Source organism: Corythoichthys intestinalis, chromosome 19, assembly GCF_030265065.1.
Source record: "Corythoichthys intestinalis isolate RoL2023-P3 chromosome 19, ASM3026506v1, whole genome shotgun sequence".
Classification (NCBI taxonomy): domain Eukaryota; kingdom Metazoa; phylum Chordata; class Actinopteri; order Syngnathiformes; family Syngnathidae; genus Corythoichthys; species Corythoichthys intestinalis.
This window is the reverse complement of record NC_080413.1, coordinates 10,962,441-10,981,591: the sequence shown is the minus strand read 5'-3', so window position 1 is coordinate 10,981,591 and position 19,151 is coordinate 10,962,441. Positions and strand designations below refer to the sequence as shown.

The 19,151-nt window shown below is 39.2% G+C and overlaps 1 protein-coding gene across 4 annotated transcripts in view; it reads right to left on the bottom strand.

Annotated features, from left to right (window-relative positions):
- The window catches only part of LOC130907664 (1-phosphatidylinositol 4,5-bisphosphate phosphodiesterase beta-4-like), a 144,412-nt gene that overhangs the window by 102,611 nt on the left and 22,650 nt on the right, over positions 1-19,151 (bottom strand). For all 4 annotated transcript variants that reach the window (XM_057823007.1, XM_057823006.1, XM_057823004.1 and 1 more), the window contains one exon: positions 4,702-4,770. The gene's annotated coding sequence lies outside the window, so the exon portion shown is untranslated. The remainder of the gene's footprint in view (positions 1-4,701; positions 4,771-19,151) is intronic.

The following is a 19,151-nucleotide window of genomic DNA, read 5'->3' as shown; positions in this document are numbered from 1 at the left end:
ACGGCTTGCCGTTCACAACACTAATGGCATTTACTTTGTTTAATGCCATTGACGGGCATGTTTGTCCATTCTATTGATACCCCTGGGCGGGGGTAAGATCTGTATCGCCACACGGCAAAGACCAGAAGTAATTTCTCCAGAAATTGCAGTTTCTAGTTACTTCATGTGAACTACTTATATATACTATAAGATTTATTCTTCTGGGTGTATGTAATTCATACACAACATTGTGGAGTCTCTTGGAACACTGTTGTCCAATAAAGATGACATTTCTCATCTTTACTTATTAACAACATGGTATATTTTAAGGCCTCATTTCTTTCTGCTGAAAAGCTAAACATTGTTACTGAAAAATTTCTCATTAACCATTTATAGAAGGGCTGAATAATATTGGGAAAAAAAAAAAAACAGACATTGTGAATTTTTGTGGGTTTGCGCTACATATTGTGATTAGGCATGCGTCGATAACCGGTTTAAAGGTCTACCGTGGTAGTGGAGTTCCAAAAAATCGACTATTACATACATTACGATTTGACACGTGATGATTCCATTACGATTCATAAAGGCTCAAAAACGATGATTTTCCCTCATAACTTCATGACAGCCGCTCGTAGCGGAATGAAATTCAAGACACGTCTGCTGCCCAGACACCTTTAACGGACGCACGCACAACGTTATAATGGATGATGCCTGTAACTGAGTGAGAGATTTACTCTTTTTCAAAAGACTGGAAAATAAATTTGTGTATGAGACAGGCAAGAACAGAAGCACAAGCCAGCACGCTTTTGTGCGCGCACATTATTTTTTAGAGCAAGAAGGGAAGAGAGATGTGCAGCTGTAGTTTCAAGTCATGTCAATTGAAACATGTCCTGAGTGTGTTGCTAAGCCCCATTGCGTCCATAAGAGGTGAGTACATGAACCCTCTTGTAGTGTTTACCCTTAATTGTTGTTGTTTTTGAGGTGTTAATAGTTAGCGCCGCGCGCTAAGCTAATTAGCTAACGTGTATTTCATATGCAGAACGTGTAAAACCATGATTATGACCTAAAAACAGGCGAAATAGTACAGAAATCTGTGAAAACAAAGTATATTGGTTAAAAGAAGGCTTATTTCTAAAGACACTTTTGTTTCCAGAAAATGTGGAATTCATTCCACCTGTGTAAATTTTATTGTATTGTTGAGTGAAATAAGAACTCCCTTTAAAATGGTTAATGTTTTTGCACTTTCTTGTAAAAATAAATAAATAAAAAAGCAGCTTAAGGGCAGCTTTTTGTTGTATGGGCATGTTTCCATTGTTCCTGTTGAATCATTAGGATATTTTAAATAAATAATAGACAAAAATTTGTTTGTCTACTTTATTAATCAGTAATGTACGATGCATTGATAATCGTGATAATTGTGATAACTGTGATCATCCTCAATACCGTGATCATCGTTCAAGAATCGAATCGTAGCACCCTGAATCGTAATCGAATTGAATCGTGGGGTACCTAAGATGGCACACCCCTATACCATGGTATGAAAACGTCGCGGTTTCAAAACCGCAAAAAATTTCCGTCATACCGTCCCTAAGGTATTAGCTATTTTCTATGGACCATAAATGCTGGGAGAAATCCCTCGCTTGCAGGTGCAAGGCTCAACGCTCCCCCACTGGTTGTTGCTCAGTGTCAGTGAGTCAGCTGTGCTATACAATGGCTGGAGGAGTTGAAACTTCTGAACTTTTTCCTTTTATGGAAGAAAACGAAATCGCTGCTATGGGAATACTTTGGCTATAGAAAAGTTACAGACGGCTTAGAGGAGGAGGGCCAACTGACATGTAAAACATGTTAGCGCCGGGTGGCTGCTGAGGAGGCAATCCCTCCAATATGATTTTGCATTCATGCAAAATTAAAGGTTAGTACCGTAATTTTTGCACTATAAGGCGCACCTGACTATAAGCCGCCACCCATCAAATTCGACGCGAAAACCACATTTGTTCATAGATAATCCGCACTGGACTATAAGCCACAGCGGTCCTCACTGTATTATGAGATATTTATACCAAAAGATATTAACTGGTAACACTTTATTTGACAGCGGGATCATACGACTGTCATAAGACCAAATGAACAATGAAGCTTTGAGTTTTGAAGCTTTGAACCAATTGGCTGCAACACTTCATTGCTTCAATAAGCTTCATTTGGCAATCACTGCTCCCTTGAGGGAGACAGTCAACTTCTGCTGCCACCTGCTGTCAACACTGTTGTTGTACAACATGCCTCCTAGCATGCATTGCAGTGCTACAGACGTGAATAACAATCAAAATTCATGTTCTGTGCTAATTATTTCTTCAGGTACTGTTGCAGTTGTTTCATTAATTGCTAGTTATGGTATTTGGTAACACTTTATTTGACAGTGGTGCCATAAGACTGTCATTAGACAATCATAACTATGATATGAAACTGTCATGAGTATTAATGAATGCTTATAACAGATGTTATTTAGTGTTATCCAGCATATTGTAAAAGATCCGCGCTGGACATAAATGGAGTTAGCGACATAATTTGTCAGATGACACCTAATGACATCTGTCATAAGCATTCAGTAATGCCCATGACAGTGTCATGTCATAATTATGACGATCTTATGACGCCGCTGTCAAATAAAGTGTTACCTATTAACCCAAATAAATCAACAAATAAGCCGCACTGGACTATAAACCGCAGGATTCAAAATGAAAGAAAAAAGTAGCGGCTTATAGTCCGAATATTACGGTCAACACGATCATAAACAGTTCCCATCAGCTACGAGAGTTAACTCCAACAAGTTTAGTGTGTCTAGCGATGGTAAAACGTGTTTATTTCTCTCTGGCAACTGTCTGTCTTGAGAAAGAGAGTGTGTGTATAATGTAAACATGATACCAGTCTTACACACGTGCTTTTTATAGAAAATATTTCAATTATTTTTGTTCTGATGATAATAATGTAAAGCTGTGGGTTTACGCTCATCGAATGGACTGAATTTATTTTAATTTTATTTAGAATATTTTTTTTTCTTTTTTTATATTTTAACTTAACATTATACTTACGTTCCAATTTGCTAGTATGTTTTGGGAAATAAACCATGATATCTCAAAGTAACACATTTTAGAGCTGTAATTGCAATACCGTAAAACCGTGATTATTTTGCTTAAGGTTATCATACCGTCAGAATCTCATACCAGCACATGCCTGATTGCGATATTAAAACTAGAAGAATTTTCACTTGATGACTTGAATAGCTCTGCTTGGGAAGACTTTGGTTGACTAACTATGACCACATTGTATTCATTACAGAAGTCCCGATCCAATCACGTGATCGGAAATCGGGCCGATCACGCTATTTTTCAGAGGAATAGGATCGGGTGAAAAGGATCGGGTTTTATGTTTTTTCGCTTCATGCTCATACAGCCTTTCACCCTCCACCCTGCGATCAAACTGTTTTTCTTGGTCACCAGTACAGCTGGCGTTTGGTACTTAAAGTTAACGATGATTGACATGTTTGCAGCTTTGATCTGGCCAGAGGGGCATCGGTAGCTCTACGATCAAAGGCACAAATGTGTTAAAAATGGTACAGTCTGAAGTGTGCTATGGCAACTCAATCATTGTGTACGTGAGAGGCTGTTCAAGGCACCGTGAGCGTCGAAGCAAAAAACTAAAGATTCTCAAAATCAGGTGACTCGGGCAGTTTAGATGACGACTCTGCCACACGAAGACGCAATGACTGAGTAGCGGAATTGCCTTGCGTGGAATGGTGTCGGCGAAGACGAAAAATTCTGAATCCTGCCTCCAAAGTGGAAGAATTCGATTGCGGGGGCTTGAGGGAGGCTTGCTCCGCATGCATATCAAAAGCTCCTAACGTCAGCACTCATACACGTCACAATGGGTGTGCGCAGCGGTGCTATTAAATATTAAAAACAGCAAATGGCGGAACGTCGGCTTTAAAATTAACTAAATTAACAGGAAATGTCCCTAAAATGTCCCAAAATTAACATTAAATATTAATTCTGTCGCTAAATATGGCTTCTTGCTAAAGAAGGAGTCTTTGTATTACAACATGCTAAGTGCTAAATGGACTACTTAGTTAAAACTTGAGGTCGATACTTGGCAGTCACATATTTTGGCAACAGCATAGACTCCTCATTAGAATCAACAGGTATCGGGTCTGTGTAGAAAACCAGCAGTGCCTCAAGCGTGTGGAATTATTTCGCTAAAATATCGGTTGCACAGAAACTTGCAAAATCTGCTAGCCCATTCTCCAACATCGCAAAAGCACAATTACTATTGACATCTGCAGAAGCTATCTGACGAGTCTAGTCTTAAATCCTCACGTCAACTGTCAGCAAATAGATCCAACACCTTCTTGTCTCAGTGAAAAAACATAATATACTGTAGTGGTCGATCAATACGCAAGGAAGGGTTGACGTCGCCAAAGAAAAAACATCCAACCAGTATTTCTTCTGAACAGGCCGCACTCTCAGACTCATTCATCCGATCACAAATCACAGACACCTTCAGGCTCTCACAACAGTCGGAATTTCCAACCTTTGCGCGAATCCATGTATCACACACTCAACTAATAAGATTCTCTTAAATACTACAAAAGAACTCCACAATAACATCAACACACAACACTTTCATCCTGAAATGACGAAAGAATGAATGTCTGTAGTTAAGTGAACTTACCGAGCAGGGCGGGGCAGAAGAATTAGGGAAAGGGTAGGGGGAAACAGCAAAGGACAGCACCAGGCCACTCTGAAAACAGAAAAAGAAAAAAAAGGGGTCATTGAGACGGTGATAAGAAAATTAAATCTTACTTGAGTGTAATCACGCTGCTGACCTTATTATTCAGTCTCATGCTGTACACTTACAGTAATAATACGGGCGCCTTGAGGGGGTTGCGTGGGCACACACACAACATTTACACACACAATGAGGAACAATGGCAAAAATGACAGCGATTTCCTTGCTTTAGCCTCCATTGCTTCAATCTTCATCTTAGTGTTCATTCTGAAGAGGAGATAAAGTGCTAAATAATTCCTCAGCTTTTCCCAAGCGGGACAGGAAGTACTTGTGGTTGTGTGGTTGCTTGGCACAAAGATAAACGGATAAGTGCAAGCAGAACAGGGCATATCTCCAGAAGTAAAGACCACGTTTTGGGACTATCCCCGATTATAAATTATGTTATTTATGGAATATCATATCTTTCCCATGTCCAGCAATATCCAGTAGGTTGTAAACATACAGTATTACCTTATTTGCTGATATACTACTGAGTGCTTATTTATTTTTGTTAAATAAATGTTTTACAGATAAACATTTTTTTTATGATCAATTATACAGTGTATCACAAAAGTGAGTACACCCTTGCATTTCTGCAGATATTTAAGTATATCTTTTCATGGGACAACACTGCCAAAATGACACTTTGACACAATGAAAAGTAGTCTGTGTGCATCTTATATACTAGAGTTAATTCATTTTCCCCTCAAAATAACTCAAAATATAGCCATTAATATCTAAACCCCTGGCAACAAAAGTGAGTACACCCTTTAGAAACTACATACATCCCTAAATGTCCAAATTGAGTACTGCTTGTCATTTTCCCTTCAAAATGTCATGTGACTTGTTACAGGGGTTCTGTCAGCATTACTGCAGAGATTGAAGATGTGGGGGGTGAGCCTGTTAGTGCTCAGACCATATGCCACACTCTACATCCAATCGGTGTGCATGGTGGCGGGCTTTCTTGTGTACCGTCTTCAGAAGAGGCTTCCTCCTGCGGTGACAGTAGAGTGTGGCGTATGGTCTGAGCACTAACAGGCTGACCCCCCACCTCTTCAATCTCTGCAGCAATGCTGACAGCACTCCTGTAACGAGTCACATGACAGTCAGTCAGTCAGTTGTCTACAAATGGAGAGAGTTTGGCACTGTTGCTTCTTTCCCAAGGAGTGGCCGTCCACCAAAGATTACGCCAAGAGTTCAGCGCAGAATATTCAAAGAGCTAAAAAAGAACCCTACAGTGTCTGCTAAAGACTTGTAGAAATCACTGGCATTGTCCAATATCTCTGTGCACACATCAACTATATGTAAAACTATGGCCAAGAATGGTGTTCAAGGGAGGCTCCACGGAGGAAGCTACTGCTGTCTAAAAAAACATTGTTGCCCGTTTAATGTTCGCAAAAAGGCACTAGGACACTTCACAGAAGTTTGAGCAAAATATTTTGTGGACTAATGAAACCAAAGTTGAATTTTTTGGGAGTAACACACAACGTCATGTGTGGAGGAAAAATGGAACCGCTCACCAACATCAACACCTCATCCCCACCGTGAAGCACGGTGAAGGGAGCATCATGATTTGGGGCTGTTTTGCTGCCTCAGGGCCTCGACAACTTGCTATCATTAATGAAAGAATGAATTCAAAAGTCTATCAGGATGTTTTGCAGGAAAACCTGAGGCCGTCTGTCAGACAGTTGAAGCTAAAAAGAGGATGGATGCTGCAACAAGACAATGATTCAAAACACAGAAGTACATCAACTTCAGAATGGTTTCAGAAGAACAAAATACACGTTCTGAGGTGGCCAAGTCAAATTCCAAACTTGAACCCCATTGAGATGATGTGGCATGACCTAAAGACAGGAATTCATGCTAGACATCCCAGGAAACTGACTGAAGTACAGCAGTTTTGTACAGAAAAATAGGCCAAGATTAGCCCTGATCGATGTGCCAGACTGATCTGCAGCTACAGGAGGCATGTGGTTGAAATTATTGCTGCCAAAGGGGGAGGGGGCACAAAATATTAAATGTGATGGTTTACGTACTTATTTTCCTCCCTTCTTTCATTGTTTGCATACTATCCTCATTAAAATATGAAAACCTATAAATGTTTGGTTGGTTTTAGTTAAAGCAGACACTATTTTTTCATCAGTGTGATTTTGACAAAGATCAGATCACATTTGATGGTGATTTCATGCAGAAATGTGATAAAATTCTACAAGGTTCAAATACTTTTTCATACCACTGTATATATTGTTTGAATTGGCCTCAAGGACCATGGTTCCTCAATAGCAGCATCAGCTGTTCTACACATCGAGTGGCAATCCTGTTGAGAGCTTTCCACGGGATCATATAGAACCATACTCTGAGAGGATATACTGTATTTGCGTGGCATTCACTTTATTTGGTGAGGATGCTAGATGTTCAATTATAATCACGGCAGCGGGTTACGTGAGGATTTAGGTGTAAACAGAGGCACAGCCAGAAAATTCACTTCCCCAATGACAATGAAGCAGGAGATTAAACAACAGGGACAAGCATTCAAGTGTGCATATCCCACAGGTATCATGGAACGGGAGACGGCAAGGGAAGTGACATTCACTCCATGTTACCTGGAATAGGCTCTTCTAAATATAACACAGCCTCACACACACCGTTGTATCCAATCCAATAACACACAATCGAGCGCAAATCTCAACCAAGGCAGATAAATTCTTGATGTACCAGGCGATACTGTTCCACTGCGTTATAGGCGGAGCTACTTCAATTAAATCAAATGCGTTATGAATCTATTTCCTTTCGGGGTAAATTAAGTGGAACCAATGCTTATCGCCATAACATATCGAATTATTGTTTGATATATTAGATAATCACCGATAGTTTTTACTGTATCGTCTATTCACCCGATATATGGAATGCCCCAAAATTTTGTTTCTAAGGTGCAATAAATCACGTCGTCAACGTTCATTCAGACAGAGGACGTGGACAACAATAGCATACGATACTGCATATTTTGGCATTGATCTGCCCAAGTGACTAAATTGCCAGAATTGCCAAAGCAGATAATATTTAAGGTAGATGGCTCATCGAAACTCTAAATCTCCTTTTTCATGACCTTCAATTGTTATTGAGATGACTAATTTATGTTTTGCAATAATGCCATTGAGAAAAAAAAAATCAACTATACTATTGTTTATCGGGATATTTTCCTGGGAAAATATATCGCGACTAGGGTTGGGCATCGTTTGAAAAAACTTCCGCATTTCGATTCCGGTTCCAAACGATTCTCGATTCCGATTCTTTTAATAGGCAGGGTCAAGAAATGGCATAGTTAATATTAATTTCTTAACTTCTCGATTATTATTATTGTTAGGGTTGTTCCGATCATGTTTTTTTGCTCCCGATCCGATCCTGATCGTTTTAGTTTGAGTATCTGCCTATCCCGATATTTCCCGATCCGATTGCTTTTTTTGCTCCCGATTCAATTCCAATCATTCCCGATAATTTTTCCCGATCATATACATTTTGGCAATGCATTAAGAAAAAAATGAATAAAACTCGGACGAATATATACATTCAACATACAGTACATAAGTACTGTATTTGTTTATTATGACAATAAATCCTCAAGATGGCATTTACATTATTAACATTCTTACTGTGAGAGGGATCCACGGATAGAAAGACTTGTGACTTTGTATATTGTGACAAAATATTGCCATCTAGTGTATTTGTTGAGCTTTCAGTAAATGATACTGTAGTCATGCCCAAATGCATGATAGGAAGTGGAACCATGACTGTGCGTAGTGCTACCAATTGATATATCTTCTCTGCGTTGGCAAATAACATAAGGTGTTAAGATAAAGCTCAATTGCTACCTTGCTTCCCCACATTGCTTCCCATGATATTTCTAATCATAGGGAGAGGGATTGTAAGGTTTTAGCCAATTACAAAAAGGCTCCAAAGGCTGCCAAAATTCACGCTACTCATTTTACGCTGCCTTTTATCTCTATATAGATAAAACGGCGCCATTACAGATTGAGCGCGACAATGCGTGAGTGGGTCGTGCAGCGCATGCATTAATTGTGTTAAATATTTTAACGTGATACATTTTTAAAAAAAATTACCACCGTTATTAGAATAAATTTAATAACCCTACCTTAAGCCTAAACTAAAGACTCTGGAAGAGTGAAACATATTACGTCTGTAACGTTAAATACAATTAGAAAACAATTAAAATATGTGTATGTATATATATATATATATATATATATATATATAAATATATATTATATTAAAAAAAGGCATAGCCGATATTTTTTTGCCGATTCCGATACTTTGAAAATGACGTGATCAGACCCGATCGATCGGCATCTCTAATTATTATTATTATTTTTAATTATACAAACTTTCAATTAAGTTTGCTATAAATTTCTCACCAAGCTATTTTAACTTGTGTATAAATATCAGTCTTTGAACTTGAATATGATGAAGTTTCTTTCCACAGGAGTGCAGTTTCACAAAGATATTTATTTTTCAGTCTTTGAACTTGAATATGATGAAGTTTCTTTCCACAGGAGTGCAGTTTCACAAAGATATTTATTTTTCAAAAGCTTACGGAGAAAACATTTACACATTTTCTTTTGCCTATGTTTTAGAGTGTCATATGGTGCAGGCATTTATTGTATTGCATCGTTTGTTTTAGGTCGTATTTCTACAAGGTATGTCAAACGGAAGTGTTCTGTCCCTTGATCTAATTTTTAAGTTGGATTTCTTTCTAAACTGACATACTGTTCATCCGGCCACAATATGTCACCATTGTAACTCCGGACTCTTCAATTTTTCTTTGGTTTTGCTTTGTGCTTGGCTTCCACTAGTGGTGACTTACTGGAAGCAGCAGGTAAAAAACTTATTACTTTAGTTCAGTGCTACTCAAGTATTTTCTGTTACGCCCCCCTCAGGAAGACATAATGTTAATTGCACAAATCTCGAGCCACAATCAAGTCTTTTGAGATATAAACTAAAAAACTGAAATGTTTTCGGTAAGGGGCATCAAGCTACAGTATTTTTCGGAGTACAAGATACATCTGAGTATAAGTCGCAACAGCCATAAAATGCCCAACAAAGAGTAAAAAAACATAAGTCGCACCAGAGTATAAATCGCATTTTTGAGGGGAAATTTACTTGATAGAATCCAACACATAGAAGAGATATATGTCATCTTGAAAGGCAATTTAGAATAAAAATATAATAGAGAACAACATGCTGAATAAGTGTACAGAATGATAATGTTACATGATGCATGAACAACAAAATGCGAACGTGGCCGGTATTTTAACGTAACATAGCTATTAAGAGTTATTGAGATAACTATAGCATAAAGAACATGCTAACAAGTTTACCAAACCATCAGTGTCACTCCAAAACACCAAAATAACATGTCAAATGATATAATAATGCGTAAATAATTTCACTTATAAGTCGCTCCAGAGTATAAGTCGCACCCCCAGCCAAACGATGAAAAAAACTGACTTATAGTCCGAAAAATACAGTACATTATGTCCTCTGTTAAGGAACCATGGAGCAGGCCCTGGTCTCTGCAGGACTCTCAGCTGCCCCAAACACCTCATAAAGAGGGTATTTCTGGCCCCTTAAGTCAGCCATCTTCCTGTTTTATATGGCTCTTTTGGGACCTAAAACCACGCTAGCGCTCTGAAGAGCAAATCTCCGGGTGTTTGTTACGCAGCTGCATCCCCACTGGGCTAGCGGGAGGGTTTTTAGCATATTGTCAAGAGCAGCTTTAGGACTGTGGACAACAGAGGATGGTTTATTTTGGCTTGGCGATGAATAAATTCAGCAGAAAAGCACTCTGACCTCTTGAAAGGACAATGAAACACTTTCTCTTCGAGGGGTTTAATGAGCAAAAACTCTTTGGAGTCCAAATAGAAACGATCTAAGATTTACAATAATTCGTTGTTTGAGTCCAAACTGTCATAGTCGTAAAACCTTTATTAACCGTACCGGCAATGGTTTTAGGAACATATCAACGTTGCAAACTGTCACACAAGCGTAAACAGAAGTCAAGCAGTCTAATATGAATAAGTAAACGACAGTAAAACACTCTTTAAACAATGACTTCACTTTAAAATAATCAAGACAAACAAAGTTTTGATGCAAGTTTGCTAGGGATGTAACGAGGCAACGTTTGCATTTACATCAAATTAAGACCTTGGTTCGCAAAAACTGAGCAAAATTTGTGTAAAAATAAAACACTGTTGGAAAATTACAAAGAGAAAAATAATATCTGCTTTTAGGCAAACCAAAGAAGCAGCAGATGAATCAGTCTCTAACACAGAATGAATAATTACATCTGACATATGGTTGTAAGCTTTCAGGAGCCAACGCTTCCATTCCTAGGCTGGAATCAGAAGGTGGGAGCGTGTAATAATTTTTTGCTCTTTCACTTAGTGAGTCAGGGAGAGAACACAGAGAACATCACTTCCTCAAGTTTGAAAAAAAATGACAGCGTTTCCTTGTTAAGTGCAAAATCAAGTCTGCGTGACACTGAACACATTCTTCCTCATGCACCGGAGTACAGCATAATTAGTGATTGAAGCAGTGATGCAAGCCACAGTTGTGTGTAATAATAATCAGCAGATGGATGAGTCACTTATATATAAAAATTAGGAGTGCAACGGTTGAGTTAGCCCACGGTTCGGTTTGAACCTCTGTTTTGGGATCACGGTTTCTGTTCGGTTTGCTTTTTGCATTTTTTTTTTTTTAAACTGCCTTTATTTTGCTTTTAAGAAAATGAAATAAACACTTAAAATGTAAATATGTTTGACTGTTAAAATGCCGTGCGGCACGGTGGCTGAGTGGTTAGCACGTCTGCCTCACAGTTCTAAGATCAAGGGTTCAATCCCAGGCTTCGGCCTTCCTGTGTGGAGTTTGCATGTTCTCCCTGTGCCTGCGTGGGTTTCCTCCGGGAACTCCGGTTTCCTCCCACATCCCAAAAACATGCATGGTAGGCTGATTGAACACTCTAAATTGCCCGTAGGTATGAGTGTGTGCGTGAATGGTTGTATGTCTCCTTGTGCCCTGCAATTGGATGGCAACCAGTTCAGGGTGTCCCCTGCCTACTGCCCCGAGTTAGCTGGGATAGGCTCCAGCACCTCCGCGACCCTCGTGGGGAAAAGCGGCATGGAAAATGAATGAATGAATGAATGTTAAAATGCCTCTTAGCTCTTTGGCTAGTTTAGTGACTGACTACTGAAATACACACACGGTAGTAAAAAGGTTACTTGGCAAAGTAACTGGTGTTACCTTTCATGTTTTTTTTTACATTTTTTTCACAAAAAAAACAAAAAAATAGTAACCTTTGCTTTGTTTGGAGGTCATTTAATGTTCGGAATCAACCGATAAAGTTGATAAAAATTGCTCCCGTTTTTGCATTAGTTCCCTTCTGTCTACTTTTGAATTGTGAAAATTTTAAAACCGTTTCATCATTTAAAGAAAGAAACAAGTCAAGATTTTGCCGATTTAGGAGTATTTTAGATAAAAAGTTACTTAGGTTCACTAGGAAGGTTCACTACAACAGAGCCTTTTTGAGAAGTTTACTGCTCTAAAATGGCGGCTGTTTACTAACGCTACCGAGTCTGTCATTTCACATGTAGTTCTATATGCATGAGATATCTAGGCGTAGGTTGTAGGCTGTCGGCTACAGTCAGGAAATATTGGAGCCACCTAGCCTAGCATTGCGTTTGCTACAGCATCACAACAAACACTCTTCCCTCTCCGTGCCTCTGACTTTTCTCGCGTCATTCAACCAACATATTACCGAACGGAGGGAAAAAAACCGTAATGCACAAAAAGCGTACAGCATTGGAACGTAACGTACGGCCTAACCCTAACCCATTTAAAAATCAATGCTCACTTGTACAAATTAAGCCGAGACCGTACAACTTGACAGGTATGAATTACAGTGGACCGTCGCAGTTAGATAGTAGCACTCTGTAGCACGGGCAACTATCAGTGGTCACGGCGAAACTATGTGCTTTAGCGAAGTCATCTTCGATGACTTTGCGTGCCATTTCATAAATGGCGGGGAATACTTTGTTGGAGAAATATGTCCGCGAGGGAATAATGTAACGCGGGTCAAGCGTTGCAAATAAATTAACGAAGCCCGCCGTGTGTTTTCACTGGTGTCATCTCCGGGATTGTCCTGCTCTGAGAAAGTGATATCTGTGGGTGATGCCGGCTGAGGTGCCGGAGTCATGTTATAAGTGTTGCCATTAGCATAGGGAACAAGCGCTGAGCAATGCTTGCAAATTGTTGTGGTTTTTTTTCAATATTTTCTCTCCCTCCAATTTTCCCTCCCACCGCATTGTAGTCCACGGGGACACCGAAATGTTGCCACACCGCAGATTTGAAAGAAACTGAAACGGATAGTACGGGTTGACACTGTTGTACCCTCGGACTGCAGGACAGCTTGAACTTGTTTAGTTGTTAGTCGAGGTTCTTTATCCACCATCCGCACAATCTTTCATTGAAATCTCTCGTCAATTTTTCTATTCCATCCACATCTAGGGAGGTTAGCCACAGTGCCATGGGCTTTACACTTATTGATGACATTGTGTCCGGTAGACACAGGAACATTCAGGTCTCTGGAGAAAAACTTGTAGCCTTGAATTGCCCATGCTTCCACACAATTTTGATTCTCAAGTCCTCAGACAGTTCTTTGGTCTTCTTTCTTTTCTCCATGCTCAATGTGGTACACACAAGGACACAAGTTGAGTCAACTTTAATCCAATTTAACTGGCTGCAAGTGTGATTTAGTTGTTGCCACCACCTGTTATGTGCCACAGAAAAGTAACAAGTGCTGTTAATTATACAAATTAGAGAAGCATCACGTGATTTTTCAAAGGGTGCCAATACTTTTGTCTGGCCCATTTTTGGAATTTTTTGTAAAAGGATAATGACCCCCCCCCCCCCATTCTCTTTTGCGTTTTTTCATTGCAAGCAAAATAATTGAAGATATTACTACCAAAGCATTTGTAATTGCAATCATTTTCTGGATGAAATTGAGTATTATATGAGAGAATTGCAGGGCTGCCAATAGTTTTGGCCAGCACTGTACTCATTTACGTCCAATGCTTGCTTTGTGACCTCTTCTTTCTTCTTTTCCTTTCGGCTTTCCCCTTCAGGGGTCGCCATGTCGAATCAGTTTTCTCCATATTACCTTGTCCTCTGCATCCTCTGCTCTCACACCAAGTACCTTCATGTCCTCTTTAACTACATCCATAAACCTCCTCTTTGGTCGTCCTCTAGCCCTCCTGCCTGGCATACGGAAATTGAGCATCCTTTTGCCAGTATAATCACTATCTCTCCTCTGGACATGCCCAAACCATCTCAGTCTGGCCTCTCAGACTTTATCTCTAAATCCTCTAACATGCGCTGTCAGTCTGATATGCTCATTCCTGAAACTATCCATCCTGCTCACTCCCAAAGAAAACCTCAGCTTCTTCATCTCTGCCACCTCCAGCTCTGCCTATCTTTTCCCAAACACAGTATATTGTTGGTCTTGAAAGATCAGTTAAATTGCCCTAAAATGACTTGCAATATGGGGAACTCAGCTGTAAAAATGGCAAGCAGTGGATGAATTAACAATAAGAGTTTATTAACTGAAAGAATTTGCATGCTCGGCTCATTAAGCTTGAAAAGTTGACATTGGATCTGAAATAATAAAGGCCACAATTAAAGTTAATTGATATTACAGTAAATAATCTTCAAATGTAGCTTATAAATTCCGTTTGTGGTTAAAAAAAATGGGTCGTGTGTAATTGAGAATGGAAATGGGAATTTTTTTCCTATTCCAAACAAATGGTAGTCCCGGAACAGATGGAGTTCCGCTGTATATATTGTTAAATAAACACTAGTTACTTACTCTTTACTTTTGTTGTTGTAAAACACTGTATAGGGTTGAGTTTTGAAAATTAGCTTGGCCGATAAAATGGGTTTTAAATAAATCATTTTCCCACAATAGAAGGATCATTTCTCAAAGTAGCATTGACAACACTGCAATGGCTATACAATGATGCTCTTTTGATTCTGAGCACTTTGAGCATTTCAGTTTGTTATGACAGCCTCCTAATAATGGATTCATTCACCAGATCCAGATGTTTGTTTAAATGACAGCGGCGAAAAGTGGCCGCTGACGAATATCTGGCGCCGGTTTCGGAAATGCAATCCATTGCACTCGTTTATAATCCTCAAATGCGATCCTCGGATTTTTGTTTTACGAGCAATAAAGTTCAAAGGACGGCGATGAAAATGTAGGCCATAAATTAGGCTCAATCCTTCACGCTGACTAAAAAGCGAGGCCAACGGCTTTAGATGATGCAAGTCAATAGGCACAAATGCGCCGCGCTCTACATATCGGTGGCTAAATGTTACATAATTGCCCTGACTTATTATTTTGTAACATTGGCACTCTGCACACAAAGCGGGCGATGAGGGAGCAACATTCCTGCCGCTCGTCAAGTCATCTGCGAGTCATGTGTCCAAGCAGCTAACTTTCAGGAAAACATACTTTTTGCTGCTCTATTGGATGCTTAAACAGCACTTGTGTGAGCTCTGAAGAAACAATGGCAGATGCATGTTCACAAATTTAGTCGAGTGTCAACCTCCGCCAAAGCAAAAGAAACGTTAGTCCGCAGTTTGATTATGCATATTTGTTATGAAAAAGAAAGTGCTATTGACTGAGCTTTTTTTTTTTTTTTTTTTTTTTTTTTTTAAACATCTTAATAAGTGGAAAGACATTTCTTGTGTCCTAATTTTCCATGGACAATTTACAGTCTCATAATAGACATTTGTATTTTCCTTTGTAAAGTTACAAAAAAAAAAATACCTAAAATATTCTAATTATGTTAAAATATCATGCATCGTTCTCCTCATTATTATCATGCAACATACAGTATTTTTATTTATATATTTTTTTAAATATTTCGAATCACTGTCATTAAGTAAGAGTGCCATTGGGGCTAGTGGCTGGCTAGCGAAACTATCACGGTGACAGCGATGGAAAATGTTTTTTAAAAGGAAAGATGGTAACTCGGAACTGGGAACTGGCAGTCAAAAGGAATTTCATTGGGATTTGCAGTGGACTGTAAAGAAGACCTAAACATAGAAGAACTGAACATAGTGGGATTAACTTTCATTTGGTATTAGTGATACCTACTCCTATACAAAAAGCCCAGGTGTCACACCGAGTGAGTAAAAATATGATTAAAAAATATGTTTGTTTGATTCCTATTCAATACATGAACATAGCCGGATTTACTATTCAGGCCAAGTAGACGATCGCCTTAGGCCACCAACCAGTAGGGGGCCCCCTTGCCCCAACAAGCAATGGCTTGGGCCACCGGAGCCAGCAGCACCCCCAACTATTCGTCATGTACAATTATGTCAGCATACCAAACAAACAAATAACAAAACAAAAAACAAAACCATTTGAATGCTGCATTTATGTCCCCCCCCACACACACGCACTAGAATGGACTGTTCCACGACGACGACAGACAGCGTATCAGTCGCTTAGCTTCATTTAGCGCCGTTTAGCATCGCTTAGAGCCACTTAGCTGTTCGTTAGCTTCACTTAGCTCTCTCGTGGTTTTCACGCCACTAAGCTTGCTATTTTTACAGCTCACTTGCTACTTTGCACATCGGCTATCGTTTAAATACACGACAGCACACCCTGTGGCGAAACAATGTAGTACAGTTCCAATCAGTCATTTAATAACACTCAACAGCTGGTTAACAGCAAAAACACGTCATGTTCGTCATATAAATAATGATTTCTGGAGTTAATCCCACATACTTCAGAATTAATATTATAATATGTTGAGTAAATACTACATAATACAGATTCTACAGTAAGAATAGCTTTCAAATGACACTCTTCATGACAAATAGGATTGGCAATGAATAATTATTAGGGCCCGAGCACTAAGCGTGCGAAGGCCCTATTGTTTTGTTATAATTATTATACTACTATTATATATAGTAGTATACTATAATAATATTGCTAGAATTTTTTTTTTAAGAATTGTTTTGAATAATGTTGGAAAGGCAAAGTCTGTTCTGAATCTGTTTACTTTCCATTCTTTTGCACTAGTAAATGCTATCAGCATTTAACCTCATTGTTTATTTGTGACTAATCAGGAGAAAATTTGTCGTTTAGGACAGCCCTAGTGTACCAGAACATATTTCCTCCACACCCTTCTCACCTTTTTAACTAACCCCTGACCCATGAAGAGGGCTCCTGGATATGTACGCCTTAGGCCCCAAAATTGCCAAGTTCGCCACTGTACATGACTTTATATTGTTACTATAGGCTACACAAATTTTTACATTTTTTAGCTGGAGGTGTGCCTTGGGATTATTTTTTTCAATGAAAAAGGTGTGATGTGGCTCATAAACGGTTGAAAAACACAGGGGTGGATGATGTGAAACTCTTGCGTTTGATTGGCTCACAGTTTTGACGTTTAAAAAGTCTGCTAACAGCAACTTTGTCTTGCTTCCTGGAAATTTTGGCTTTTATTGACAATTCTCCACTATTACAAGGCAGATAAACTATTTTGTTTTTCCCAAATTGTTAATCAAGATTCGGAGTGGGAAGTGGGGAACCTCTTGTTACCTCACGATACGATACGATTTGCGATACAAAGCTCACGATAACGATGATCTGACGATACGGTGATACAACGATTATCGATACATTGGTCAGGAAATCATTGTAGGAAAGTCTACTAACAACTAATAAACAAAAACAAGCTTCTGCTGTGAATTGGAATGAGTTTATCACTAGTAGACGTCCAATCTATTTGAACTGGGATTGAACGTCTATGGCCATCATTGGCAGCCAATGCCAGGCAATGAGGTCATTTTGGGCCATTCAAGGTCATTTACCCGTTGATTTTCAGTTACTTCCTGTTGATTTTGGAGTGTTTTATGGGTCACTTCCTTTTTATTTTGAGTTACAGAACAGGAAGTGACCTGGGAGTCACCCGAATGAATAGGCAGTGACTCAAACTCAACAGGAAATGACCTGTAAATGAAGAGCAAGTGACCTGTAAATGCCCTGAAAATCGGACAGAATGACTGCAAATGCTCCGGTTTCGAATTAGTGCTGCAACGATTAATCGATTAACTCGAATATTCGATTAAATGTTGCTGCTTCGAGTATTCGTTAATTAAAGTGGCGTTGTAATGGTTTGTTTTGAAAGTGTTTGCATTTATTTTTATTCATTTGGGTGGATACACGGCCCTCTAGTCTACCTCATTTCACGTGGCTGAATCCATCTGCTCCCTGTTAAGACCAGCATAAGCTAAGTTTTAGTTTGAGCTAATGATTTTTTTTTAATGTATTCGTAATTTATTTTAAAGGTATATTTAGCCATTTTTTGTGGGAATATGTGTCTGAGCCATTTATTAAGACCATTGTAAAAAAGCGTTAGCATTTTATAGCATTTAAGCTAGCGGACTTTTGCTATGTAAGTTAGCCAATTGTTCTTTTGTTGTACATAGATCCTCTTTGTTTATATATACCGTGTGAGTCTCAGCTCAGGTATTTTAATTTTTTATGTTCCTTATCAGATTACTTGATTATTTGAACTAAATAGTTCATCGATCAATCGTCTACTAAAATAATCGATAGCTGCAGCCCTATTTTGAATGTACGAACGTTCCCAGTCGAAATGGATTGTCAATGGCAGCCTTAGAGCTACCTGAGACACTATTACGGTGGAAGATTTTGGTAGCAACTTGTTGGGCCCCCCCCCCCCCTTTTTTTTTCAAACATTGCCACCCTTTTAAAACGATATCTCGATTCTTGGCAGAAGCATATCGATAACCTTTTGGGATACAAAGTATCATGACACAACACCATTTCGATATTTTGTATCCTAATCAAGATCCTTTTCCGTTGGGATGCACTTGATCAAAACCTTGTCTTATGTTTAAAAGGGTAAAATATATCTAAGCTTTTATAAATCGTATCTTATTTCGCACACATTTTTTTGCTGAGTTCCATAGGAGAGCCTTAGCAGGCAGGTGATGTGTAATAATAGCAATCCAGCAGAGTATGGGACGCCCCCGAGTATTCCGGCGTTCTGGAGCGAAGGTCGGCAGTTTAATTGGAAGAGAAAATTTCCTTCACGTGTATCCCCACCGTGGACGCACAGAGTCATGAGAGGGAACCCGGTGTATGCGCCTCGGTTGAACACAACGCTAGCTTGACTGTACAACTGGATAATAAACAGGATCCCGTTTCAGTAAGCGCCTTCTTTTTAACATTGCCATTTGGA